Below are 14,301 nucleotides of genomic sequence, written 5' to 3'. Positions count from 1 at the left end.
GCCTCCGCTGGTCTCCCGGGGTCCTCCACCACCTCCTGTCCTCACCCAACTAATACAAACTAAACCATTCACACACACACCTTCTTAAATACTCCATCCCCTCCCAGGATTGGTTACTTACCCTGTCCATCCACTTACCTGGCTTCCAGGGGCATGACTAGGGAGGTGCTTGACGAGGGCTTAAAAGGTCTTGTAAGTCCCACCCACTTTCCATGGAGTGTTGCTGCGTTTCTAACGTGGTGCCTGCAATAGCTCAAAGGGACCAAGTATTCCTTCATGCCTCCTTTTAAAATAAACATCCCTGGTGGGCTAGTGGTATTGGGCAGGCCTTCTAGGAGTCCTTTATTTACGAATATAATTCTCTGGTGGCCTAGTAGGGTCCCTTGTGGGTTGGTGGTGTTTTTTCCTGGAGGTTCTTTCCCCCATTTTTGCAGGTACTTTCCTCCCATATCCCTGGAGGTGTAGTGTGTTAGGGAGAAGTCTCAGTTTCTGTGCTAATTCCTAAGCACTTTTGCTGGACTCTGGACTTTTTAAATGTTAAACTCCTGTGTGAGTGGAACTTTTTGCCACTCACTCATTCTTTTCTCTAACAGGGATTTGTATTCTCTTCTGTTTTAGGGAGTTTGGTAACCTCCATATGTGAATACAGGCACCTGCCCTTTACTTAGAGACGCACAGCACCCTCTGTGCAGTGTCACTGAGGACTCCCTTGGACTTCTCTTTAATGTTTAAATACATTCTCTTGTGAGAACTACAGTTCCCAAGAGTAATAAGGTAATTTGTATTTTACTTACCCCTCTCTTTGCAGGCACAGCACACATCAACTGATGTGGGGTGCTGGGTGGTTACATTGTAACTCCTTCTGCCACTCCTCATGTAACATTGTGTGAAAATGTCCTTTCAGGCGGACGCTGGTAGATGCTTGTCAATGCACTCCTCCTAGCTTCTTCACTGGGCTTGTGTTGTCCTTTAAGGCAGACAGCTCAAAACTAAGGCGAGTGTTGCAGGCAACGGCCTTCTCCTTGGTTTGGTTCAGAGACTCTTGGGCACTTCCCACCTAGGAAGTCTGCGCAGAGCTTAGCAGGGCATGCTGCGTGCTGGCTGTGTACCGGTTCTGGAGCTGCTTGAGTTTCCCCTGTATTCAGTATCTCCCTCTGTACCATGGGATATGTTTCGGGGAGGGATCATTCTTCCCTCTTGAAAATCCTGCCTTCCCTCACTGGCCGAAGCTGTAAGGCAAACTGTACCTTCTGCTGGGGTCCAAATGAGTCCTTCTTGTTACTCCTTGCGAAGTCTTCAAATGATCTCCCGAAAGAAGGGTTCAACCCTCTTTTAAAGCCAAATGGGCCCCAGTGATTGGTGTAGACTAAGCCTACCATAATGAACCAATCCTGGGTCCCAGCCAACAATCTTCTGTTATGCGTGGAGCCATAACCAGAGTGTATTGCAACAGGAATGGTAAAGGGGTGAAAACATGTACTACTAAGTCCCACCCATTTTCCTATCTGTTGTGTTTCAAAGGTTCTCTCTGGTTAATTGAGCTCAATGTGGTTCCTGATTAAATGCAGGTCACCCTTGAAGTTGTGGTGAGAACAGACTTCCTGTCTCCATCAAATCACATATTCCTACCCTCGGAATGGGGCCTCATTGCGGAAGTTGCTTACTGTAAACACATGTACCAGCCATGCCACTTCACTACCCTTGATACTGAGGGGCGGGAGCTGACTTCAGGTTGGCACAGATGCATATCAAAAAGGTGTTGGGGTTTCCTTCCCTTTGTTAGCTCTGCAACCAGGGCTCTCGCAGGCCTGCTTCAATTAACTTGCATCAGTATGTGCTGCCACCAGCAGGACTGACATTTGGCAGGGCGGATCCATAGTCAATTAGGCTGGCCATGGCCGGAAGAAGGTTTTGCCCTCCCCCTCTTGAGATGCCTTCCTGTACTCCTGGCTGTCACATTCCAACTAAATGGGACAGAGGGGGGTTGACGCTTTTAGGCTGTGTCCACATGGAGTACACCTATCTATGTGTTTGTTGCGCGGTGAGCACAGGAAAATATGTGGGGATTAGCCTCACACATTTTCCGAGGTTGATCTCCCATTATTCAATTTCTTAAAGAAATATCAAAAAAGCACAGGCGAGTGAACACCCAACGTGCAAATGGTCGAATTCCTCACAGTACTGGTTCCCAAAAGGTCTATCCTCTGATCCTACTGGCTTGGCAATGCTGGGTCCTCCATAGGTTTTAATTGTGAATACTTTTATTGCTAAGAACCAAACTGCCTATATCCATCTGCGAGAGTCTACTTGTTATCAATAGTTGCTAGACTGTGTGCTGTTTAATCTTTATTTCCGTCCATACTCAATTTTGCAAAGGTGATACTTATAAGCGATACTCATAAGTGCTTTACAGACCTGAACTGACATCATTCTGTATGCTGGATATGAAAAGTATAACCCAAAATACATACATGCGTTATTGTTCCATGTATAACCAAATTCAATATCAAAATTAATGTTATTGGTAGTTGCTGTATTTTAGAATTGATTGTGCCTTGTGGATATATAAATAAATATATTTTAATATAACGTTAAGTGAGTGTTTTCTTGGATCTATGTATGCACTGATTTATTTGTACTGCTCTACAGCTCACATAACTCCCTCCTAAAATCAGCCTGGCTGCTCAGCCACTCTACCGACTTGTGTAGTACGGGCCTATATTGATAGTTGGGTCCCGAATAGCAGGGGATAAGTCTTACGAAGTCTCAGACCAGTTGGACTTTAGATAAACGTACCTAGCATAGTGAAGTACTCAACACCATGCTCAGGCTCCAGCAGATACGTTCTTCTAGAAGCCATGCTCCCTCTGAGACCACCATCCTGGTTCCACCGCCATGCAGTGGTGGCGTTCCCCTGGGACTGACTGCCAACTCTCCTAATTGTTGCTAGGCCCACGGAACCCCGGGTCATGGCCGCCAACTCATGCTGTGCGATGCCAGCGTTCTGCTGGTGAGAGAAGCGAGTCTGCTCACAGAGCTTCTTTCCCGCTGTACTTGGCAAGCTAAGGTGTCAGCATGGCCTTTCTTCATCAGTCCTCCTCTGTACTGCGAAGCAGCCACCCGCTCCTCTCGTCCCCCCTGGCGTGGCACCGCTGACTCCTATTGCGGTATCGACACTGCCACTACGACCGCTGAGGAAGGGCGGGGAGGGATCCTGCACTCAGTGTTTGTTTTCCCTCTGCAAGATAATCCTTAGGTGCAGAATGTAATAATGTATGTAAATGTAAATGAATGTAAATGGTGAATGCATCACTGCATCAGGTAATAGAAGAACATTTTAGCTCTGTGTGTTTAAACTTTGAATGTGACATGCAATGTAACAATATGTTATAGTGAATGACTCTAAAGTATATCATAGGAGAATGTATTCACTTACAGATTACTGTTTTTAGACGGTAGTGTAATTAGATGGTGCAGCACATACTACCCACATACATGATTCAGTCCTTGAGCATATGTTTTATGGCCCTTAAATTCACTGGAGTTTATTTTTAACAAATGGCACCTTCTTCTGGTTGTTTGACAGTAGTTATATTCAGTTGTCATGTATATAACTGAATTTGTGGGTAAGAGAACACTTGCCCCTCAGTGGCCGATCAGCTTCAGGAGATGTTGGGGCTCAGACCAGGGATATATTACTACTTTGTGGGCATTGTGACTAGAAGCATGTTCAGGACCATCCTTAATTTAAGGGTGTGTTTTTATGCCTTTAATAGTACAGGTGGTTCATTCCAGATCTTAGGTCAGGGGATAGCCAATCTCCTCCCACCTAGTTGTTCTTTTTCTGCACTTGCTGTTGCAAATAAGGCTCTTGTGGGCTGACCCCAGCTGCCTTGTTGATGTGTCGTTGTGATCCAGGGTTAACAGCTATTTTGGCCCTGCACTAGCGTTTGTTTTGTGGATGAATCATAGGGTCTTGAAACATGAAGATTGGAGTGATGTGGTTGTGGCGTTAAATCCCCATGAGTAGTCTCGCTGCTTGGTTCTGGACCATTTGAATTTGTTTGATTATTTTCTTTGACCAACCAATGAGCAAGCTGAAATACACTAAGGTTCTGGACAGGGCTTGCATGACACAATGTTGACAGAGAACATGGCATTGTTTAAACTGCAAGGCAAGTTCAATTTATAAAGCCTCCCAAAATGTGGCAATAGTTGAATTAGACAGGAGGACAGTAAACATGATGAGTGCCATTTGGTGATGCGTTTAAAGCATGAAAGAGCTTACAATAAGATGGTGCGCGTAGAAGGCAGTATGTTTAACAGAATAAAGTAGCAATTTGTGATTTTGAGCAAATCGTATATTTAGAGCACTTGTTCTAATCTGGAGGAAAGGGAAGGGATCAACCACTGGAGATGGAGAAGGCATTCTAGTGGTGTCTTGAGGTCTTGGGCAAATGTTATAGACACCAAGCTTGTATGCTCCACAAGGAGGAAAGGGAAATAACAGTGATGGAGATAGACACACTCATCAGTGCCCGCACACTGGCTGGTGGCAGGTTGGTGCCACCGGTTCTCATGTAAGTCACAGCACCACCTAGACAAAACTGACACCTTTCTGTTTTCTGCAAACTGGCAAAGGCCCATTTTGAACCTGCAGGTAGCTACTTTCCAGCTGTAAATTCTAGGCGTGAGAGTCACGTTGATAGCATGTATATTCTGTTGTCCTGCTGTCTCAAGTACTATTGTAGAACATAGATTAGGCAATATTTTCCTTATTTTTCTATAAAACATTTCCCATTTCTCTCAGAATATTTTATTTAATACAATGTACTACAAAAGTTAAAATAAAAAATAGAGTAATAAAGTCAATAAGTACACCTCAAAATATCTAATTTTATAAAAGATTCCTGGGGTAAAAAAAGCACCCTAGGACCACCCCTTGGAAAGTCTGACCCACCCAGAAGGTGTGTTAGATACATCCGGCCCTGCAGAAAACAACATTTGTGCATTTCAAGTGTAATTGCGTTCACAAGGTTTTAGATAGTGGCTGGGTGATTAAAGCAGCGTGGAGTCAGCGTATCAAAGTGAATGCGCATTGTCAAAGTAAATGTTACAGTGATTATGTTTATTCTCAAAGAACCCTACGTAATGCATCCTATGTGAACATATAATGTGTTTTGCAGGATTAAAGCAGTCGCTTATCCACACAAAAGGTCTGCATGGGCATGCAAATGGCACCTAGATCATTTCTGAATCAACAAATAAGGCGGCAGGGTAAACAGCAAGCTTGGAAATCTGGTAGACATTACAAAGTTGAACCGGTAGGTCATTTAAGCGAGGTATGGGATGGAAGGGTATGAAGATCTAACTCGTACACCAATAATAAGACCGACTCAAGAAGTTGGCAAAACATAACTATTTTTAATTGCAATTGTCTAAAACAGGGAGTACAACAGGCGTCAACGGACATCCCACAGCATAAGTCTCAACGCATTTCATAAAAAAGATTACTTTTATAGCAAAAACTCGTCATGCGTGATGTCAGACTACGTGGCAAAATAAGAAAACCTACTAAGAGTCGGGATTGGCTTATGGGGAACATCTAAGTATACATTCTATATATCAGATGACTGGAAACACCAGAGAGAACACACATTATACTGCCCACGTTTTCCAGCCACTCAAGGCCCTTCCGCAGGTGCTGCCATCTTGAAAGTGGGGAGGCAGCTCCCTGTTGCCTCCTAACCCTCCACCCCTAAGACATCCTGCAACCTTCACTCGCCGTCTCCCACCCCACTTACCTGCTGGACCAGAGCTTTTTGCTCCGGTCTGGCACTCTTTTCTGCCTGGTCTGCTGCCACAATATAATTCAAAAAAGCACTAAGTCCCTTTGCTATTTGCTGTGGTGGCAGTAGATTGTGCTTGCGCAATATGCATGCTGGACCCCATCTCCCGTTAAAAATAAATAAAACTATTCACACCTCGCACAGACCCCGTATTCTGAATAGCAATCACCCCCGCTTAGGGGGGCGTACAGACCAGATAATGACCCTGAGCCCTCACTGAGGCTCTTGGTCGCTCGGGCATGCAAAGTCCTGTGCTGGAGGGACGTTACCGGCCCTGCATGTCTCCCTAAGCGGGGTGATTGCTACAGTGAATGTCTGTCCTCTGGCAGGTTTAAGACAAAGGGCCCTGTATGCCAAGCATCCAGGAATTATACAAAATGGCCCGGTGTAGGCAGAACATGGACAGTTGAGAGAGGATGCTGTGTGGCTTTCAGCAGACAGAGCTTGGGTGTCTTGTGTGCAAGAATTGTGATGTTTAGATTTTTATAAGTATCTCTTTTTAATGCATTTTAGACTTGAGTGCCTGAAACTATTTTGTCATTAAATCATGTATGACTGCCACCATCTGCCCACCAATCCTGCAAAGTTCATAATGTATGTACTTAAACAAACAGCTAGTATAGAACTATTAGACACATGAACCTACTGACTTTTATGCTGTACCTGATATGAGAGGGACAAGGAAAAATGGTAAAGTGCGATTTTACACCACTAATCCACTCAGTGGATCACCAATATCACCAATCATATGAAGGGGCTGATTCATGGAATTTTTGCGCCGAAAAACTGAGATTTGTGTGCCATTCTGCACGCAAATCCCTGTTTAACAAATGGGGATTTGCAGGCAGAATGGCGCACAAATCGCCATTTTTCGGCGCAAAAATTCCATGAATCAGCCCCTTCATATGATTGGTGATATTGGTGATCCACTGAGTGGATTAGTGGTGTAAAATCGCACTTTACCATTTTTCCTTGTCCCTCTCATATCAGGTACATGTTAGGTATGCATAACAATAAATATTGCTATAATAATGATACTAGTATTACTGCCACTGCTACTACTACTCAGCTAATAATATTGATGACAATAATAATAAAGGCAATAGTAATAATAATAGCTGAGGCTGTCACTGTTTTGTAGCATTCCTATTACTGTAACCCAATCTATAATGTATGTAACTCAGAAAGATGAATGACTTAGGCACACCTAGGGCTAAATAGCACGATTCACTGCGCCATTTCGTGACGCCCAGGCACCACTGCTATTCTGAAGTGGGCCTGGGTGTCATTGCAAAGCATGACAGTCCTTTCGCTGTAATCCGCCTGTTTCTAATGGAAACTGGCGGATTGCAGAATCTCGGCAGCATTCTCGTTAAATAATGAGGGAATCGTCATTTAACGAAAATGCTGCCGATCCTATACACCAAAGTGAGCAGCTTCAACATGGCAGGATGTTGAAGCTGCTTACTGGGGTGTATAGGAAAGTGTTCATATACACCCGTGTGGTGTATATGAACACTTTCATTTAAAGCGAGCAGCTTCAACGTTGCATCCTGCAACGTTGAAGCTGCTCGCTTTGGTGTAAATGAAAGTGTTCATATAGACTCGTGCAGTGTATATGAACACCTTCATTTACACCAAAGCGAGCAGCTTCAACGTTGCTGCAACGTTGAAGCTGCTCGCTTTGGTGCAAATGAAAGTGTTTATATACACCTGTGTGTTGTATATGGACACTTTCATGTACACCAAAACAAACAGCTTCAACGTTGCAGCAACGCTGAAGCTGCTTGCTTTGGTGTACATGAAAGTGTCCATATACAACACGGGTGTATGAACACTTCCATTTACACTGGTGGCACTCCTCCAGTTTAATGGCACCAAAAGGGTACCGTAAATGTACGCTAGTTTAGCGCACATATTAAGCTGGAGGAGTGCCACAAGAATAGGCTTCCAAAAAGCCACTTTACAAATGTGGTGGTTGCTACGTTGGTTTCCAGCCCATTTTAGCAACCGCCACATGTATCCCGAAAGTGGCGCATTCCGACTTCGGAAGAATGCGCCACCCTCAGCATAGGTCTTACGTACCGAAAAGGTCATTAAGCCTTTTAACAAACTTTTCAGTACTTAACACCTGCATGAGAATCGGGCCCCAAGTAGGGATTTAGACACCTGATCTGTAGGCATATTTTCAAACGTTCTCTTGGAGTCTTCTTCACTGTTATTCATACGCTCAGCTGCAACATTTCAGTACTAAGGTTTGCAGTTGTATATATTTTGGTTCTTTTTTCCACTTGTTCATGGATCTTGAACAGAACAGCCGACACATGCTTCACACACATCTTGCGCTTCATCAAGATTGATGTACAATTTAATACCAATGTATAGATCAACTAGTGTAAAAGTCTGTGTACACGTGCTAAAGTGTGTAAAGGAAGACATTTTCAGAGTGTTCATATATTATGTGGTATATTCTAATGTAATTTATCTTAATAAAATAAAAATCTAAATAAAGAATTACAAATATAAACAGTAAAGTAGACATGAGATAATAATGTAAAGTACATTAAAGTAAAATGAAGTTTAAAACGTACATGAAGGATATTATTGATATAATAATACATACAAACAAATATTAATATGAATAATTACATAATACATACGTATTTAACGAAATTAACTGAAAAACAATGATTTTTGTAAAGATGTTAACACTGTGAGGTAATATCTTTCCTTGCTTGGAACCTTGTAGTATCTTAATTTTGACATCAACTGATGTACGAATTCGAGACATTGCAACATCAAGTTGTCTTGTGACTGAACACTGGCTCTGGAAGGAATATTCCACCTTTTTCGAAATGCTTGACCTTGTGACTTGTTAATAGTCATTCCAAAGGCAAGTTTGATAGGCAGCTGTCTCCTCCTCAAAATGAATGGTAGTCAATGTTGGTAGGGGCTAAATATATTAATGGGATAAACACCATCTGGTTTTGAGCTGTTCCTGTGAGGACCTCTACAATTATCAGAGTGGGCTTAAGATCTTTAACTAACAATCTGTTTCCAGTGCACAGACCTCTTTTTTTGTTAAATTTTCTAAGCAACATAATAATACTCTTAACTTTAATTTTCACCATATGAAGAGGTATTCCCGATGGAGCCAACTCGTTTAGAAATTCTATGGGATAGTTTTGATCATCGTCATCTGTCTGATCGTCAATGTAATCCAAACTTAAATATCTTTTCTAAGGCAACAGCTCACTCTATCAGTGACAACAGGTGAAGCAGGCAGTACCTACTACGCATGACAGCTTTGGACAAACATACATTGGCCTTTTATTATATAGTATGATGTTTTAAAGGCAAGAACATCATATGGAAAATAAAAATATGTATAGACATGACCCTTGTTTCTTGTGCTAGATTCTGTTTATTAATAATGTATTCATGTGTAATACATATAGAATTATAGATGGGTATCAACTACAGAGATATATTCCATTGAGGAGTTCAGATAGACAACATGAGCTAAACTCACGTTGCCTATGATGTCACTTGTAACTTTAATGTGAAATACACACGGTACTTGAAAGCTACCCCTCTGTTTTTTTGTTGTTGTGCATGTCCCATGTGCTCCTTTGCAGGTGGTGGAGAGTGGAATGTTGGGGGAAATATGAAAAATAATATGTGGTCCCCACTCCCTTGTGGCCAAAGCAACCAAAAAATTAAAAGAAACACCTGACAAAGAAAAAAACTATACCCCTTCTGTGATGTCATAGCCGTTGATTATGAATTTCATAATCCTCTGCCATGATCTCACAGCAGGAGGCTACAGCATTCAAAACAGGAAACAGTTGCTAATGTCTTGCTAAGAAACCCATACACAATAAAGTATTTATCACATATACCTGTATCCCAAATGTTGCTGTAAATATTTCTCAAAGAAAAATATCTCTGCCAGTCTCGCTGGGTCCTGGCCTTCCGTCCAATTGCCTTCAGCCTCCTTCTTCCCCCTGCACTTGCCTTTGGGCACCCACTGGCCTGTGCTGTCCCACATGTCTGCACTTATTTTATAGCAGGTGACCACGCTTTACCAAGTGGTCTCTGACGGCACTTACCTATTGCCTTGCAACTGAATCTCTGCCACTTCTCCTCTGTGGAAACCCTAGCACTTACCCTCTTCCCTTGTCCCTTCTCTTTGTCTGCACTGACACGTTCCAAATGTTCATAAGGCCTAGTAGGACCGCCTGTGTTTGTTCATCAGTGTTATTTTATTCGACATTTGTTCCCTTGTTCTCTTGCCTTTGTCCTGTGGGTGCTTTGAAACATAATTTCTTGATATATGAGTGCCTTCCAAACACACAGTAAATAAAATAAATAAATAAATATATACCCGAGTGTAGTGGAGCAGTGTCACCCGACACAGGCTGGTAAAGCGGCACACAGAGAATCTGGGCGCTACATTGGCTGCGCCGACCCACTTGAGTTAGAAAAGAATAGTGTCATTTGTGTTTTTTCTGATTGTAAAGGTGACAACAGGCGTCTCAGCCCGTCGGCTGTGAGTGGAACACACACTGAGCGGCGTGCGCATAGAACACATCACTTTCAGTGGCAGGAAGCCTGCTGTTGCCAACCAACATGGACAGGTGGATGGGTCGGAGCAATAAGGTGGGAGTAGGAAAATGGGTGCCAGTGTTGATGGTAAGACTACAGTGAGGAGAAAGGCAGTTTTGTCCTGGTTATCCTAGTATGCGGAGTTTGGTACTCATTGATATTGCTGTCAAATCGGAACCTTTCTCGCAGTGTGAGCATTGGGGGTTGCTGGATTGCACCATGTTCAATAATGCAGCTGGGACGATATTGAAACAAGGCAAGGGCGGGGCACCGACCATGCCCGGACAGGCCCAGACTGGGATCATAGTCCTTAAGAGAGATCATTGTGAGGGGGCATGCGTCACCTGACAACTCCCTCAGAGTGTCCCAGATAAGTTTGATGACTATCAAATCCGGAACAAACAAAGGCTGGACATGGGTAGATGTAAGCCCTTTCATGTGAAACGAAATAACAGGCGCCATTTTTTATGGAACTTCTGCTCCCTAACAAGAGTATGGGGGTCTGTAGCGCTCACTTCCATCATGGCAACCCGAATCATGTTGTTGCCCTTGCAGATATGGATGTAGCATGCTGCTCATGCTTGATCACTGGTGGTAGTCGCAGTCATGTGTAACCCCCAGACAGGGATCATAGTCCTTACAAGAGGTCCTTGCTGGGGTGCTGAAGTCGCCTACTGGCTCCCTGAGAGTGGCTTAGATAAGTTTGTAGACCGCCAATCCGGCACAAACAGAGGTGGCGTGAGCAGGAGTAAGTCCTTTCATTTGAAACAAATTTGCGGGTGCCATTTTTTAATGGAGCTTCTGCTCCCTAACACGAGTGTGGGGGCCTTCAGCGCTCACCTCCATCACGGTAACCTCGTTCATGTTGTTGCCCTTGCAGAGGTGGAAGTAGCATGCTGCTCGTGCTGGATCACTGGTAGTAGTCCCAGTTCAAGACCAACTGTGGCGTGAGCCACTGTGGGTGAATCCTTGTCGAACATACATAGAACACACATTTAAGATGTCAGCCCACAGTATTTAAGCCTTGGGTGATGGACTCATACAACTACACACATGGCACCAAGGAACAGCTGGAGATTTCGTAGTTGCCCAGTGAGAGCTCCAACTACCGTGCTGACTTGAAACAAACTACCAGCAGATGTTGAATGGGCAATTGCCAGGGGGTGATCCCACTGGAGGTTAAAAGGGGGCGATAACTGATAACTAAGAGAACTATGGGAGTTAGTATTTGGAGGCTTGAGAAGCAGGATTGTGCCTTGCAGTAGGACGTCGAGGACAGAGGCGGGAAGGAGGTGGGAGAGACTGAGAGGAGCAGTAAGAATGAGGCAGAGAGAACATCTAGTAGAGAAGGAGGAGCAGATCTAAAGGTGGATAAGTGGAGCAGTAAGGAGGATGTGGAGCATTTCTCATCTAGGAATAGGGATGGCTGGCAGTGAAGGAGCCTAAGAGAAGGGTACAGGAAGAGGTGGGAGCGGTTACGGGGAGAGCAAGGAGGAGGGGGCAAAAACACTAGCTAGAAAGAGAGTAGCAGGAAAAGTGGTGGGAAAAGGGATTTTTTTAAATTTTGTATTGTATTGGGATTTATACAGCGCTTTTGTCAAATTGCTTAACAACTTCAACAAAATACAATTCATATTGAACAATTGCCCGCTTGTGAAGTAAATTACAACAGTAGAACACACCAGCTGTTTTTCTCAGGATGATTATTGAGTTATATGCTAACACTGGGGTGAGAGTTTGATTACATTGGGCAGGAGCATTCACTGATTGGATCCCAACCTTTCTTGGACTCAAGCCGGGCTGCATCCTGGCACCCATTCTATTTAATTTTGTATATGGTGGACTTACCAATGCACTCAGATACGCTAATATTTGTCCCCCCAAGATTGGAGGATCAACCATTCAATGGTTGGGTTTTGCAGGCAACCTAGTAATAATGGACTATACTCCCAAGGGTCTCCAAATTTGTATTTTGTATTTTGTTTAGTTGTAACACGCACCATCCGGCCCGGGGGCATCAGGGCGCAGCTTGAGCTTATATACATACATACATACATAGCTTATATACATACTTAGTTATATACATGAGTAATACGCAAACATAGATATATACATGAATTACAATGGTAGTTAACAAGGTGAGGCATAAAGACAGAAAATGTACAACACACAAACATATATGGGTAGATACGCTGATTTAACTGATTAACAAAGTAGTCGGTAACAAGGTGACAAGGCAGGCGACTGTGTAAGAGTGTAAGAGTGCCTCAATTCTGATCAAAGAGCCATGATTTCGTTTTCAGCTTGAAGTTGTTAAATGAGTCCTCAGATCTGATGGTGACAGGGAGGGAGTGCCACAGCTTAGAAGCTAGGACAGGGAAGCTCGTGCCCCCCACCTTTTGGAGTTTGAACCTTGGAATCGATAGGCTATGGGCCTGGGCAGTTCTTTGAGGTCGGGTGGAAGAATGGAGGGAGAGCCGGTTGCAGGTAGGGGGGTCCTTGTTGGCTAGGCATTTGTGCGCAAGGGCAAGTGTTTTCAATGAGATTCTCTGCTTGACAGATAACCAGTGTAAGTTAGATCTAGATTCGGAAATGTGGTGGTTTCTAGGAATGTTTAGGGCTGCCCGGTAGTTTATTCAGATTCGCTTGGCTAGTCCCTAAGTAGAGGGCATTGCAATAGTCAATTTTAGACATAATGAGCGTTCTGGCTAAGGTGACGCAGTTCGGGATAGTCAGAAATGGTCTACAAGGTGCAATAAGTTTACAAGTGTAAGCAGAGGCTGATCTGACTGCATTTGTTTGTCGAGACAAGGATAGGGTGGCATCAAGGTAAAAAGCTAATGTTTTTGTGTCTTTGGAGACTTTAATGTTGTTTCCATCTATGATAAATGATTGGTAGGAGGGATCTAGTTTGCTAGGACGTTGCAAGGAGCCCAAGATGAGGAGCTCCGTCTTGTTGTCATTGAGGCATAGTTCGTGTTGGGCCATCCAAGCCTGGATGACCAGATAAACGTCGTTCAAGGCCTTGGTGTCAACTAAATAGTCACCAGTGATGGGGATGAGTATCTGGGTGTCATCAGCATAGTTGGTATAGGAGACACCCAGATAATCAAGTACATCAAAGAGCGGTTTAGTGAAAACGTTATAGAGAGTGGGTGACGCGCAAGATCCTTGGGGAACGCCGCAGTGGATTAGAGCGGGGTCAGCGGCTGCAGAGGGTGAGAAGACCCTCATGGATCTGTTACTCAGGAAGGATTTGATCCATGCCGCGGCTGAGTCTGAGAAGTGTGCAGCAGAGTGAAGGTGCTGGCATAAGATTTGGTGGTTAATCAGATCAAAAGCCACAGAGAGGTCTAGGAGAAGTAGCATAGCTAGTTTCCCATTGTCTTTCAGGACCTCAATTTGGGTTTTTAAGTCTATCAGAGCAGTTTCAGTCCCATGTCTGGGGCGGAATCCAGATTGTCGTAGGCCTAGAAGATTATTAGTATGCAAAGTGTGCTTGGAGTTGTTGCTACAGGTGTGTAGTAGGCGGAATCTTGAACCTAGTCTCTTCTTTCTAAGCGAAAGGGAGCACGGTTGATTCGGCGTGGGTTTCCTTGCAAAGTGTTCCAGCCAAAGAGCAGGGTCATTAAGATATTGGTTGGTATAGTTGTTGCTGTAGTGACATTCAGTGTTGGTAGTCACGGGGCAGCCCATTGTGAGGTCTAAACTGGGCCGGTGATGTGGGCTAGGATAGGTGATGCTATCAGACAGCTGAGGGAGCTGTGTGAGGGGTAGGGAGTGGAGGGCTAGAGAGAGAGCACAGGCGGGAGATGTGTAGGTGTTATCACAATGAGTAGCTGAG

This window comes from Ambystoma mexicanum, chromosome 4q (genome assembly GCF_040938575.1).
Source record: "Ambystoma mexicanum isolate Mex_15411 chromosome 4q, UKY_AmexF1_1, whole genome shotgun sequence".
Classification (NCBI taxonomy): Eukaryota; Metazoa; Chordata; class Amphibia; order Caudata; family Ambystomatidae; genus Ambystoma; species Ambystoma mexicanum.
This window is presented reverse-complemented; position numbering follows the sequence as displayed.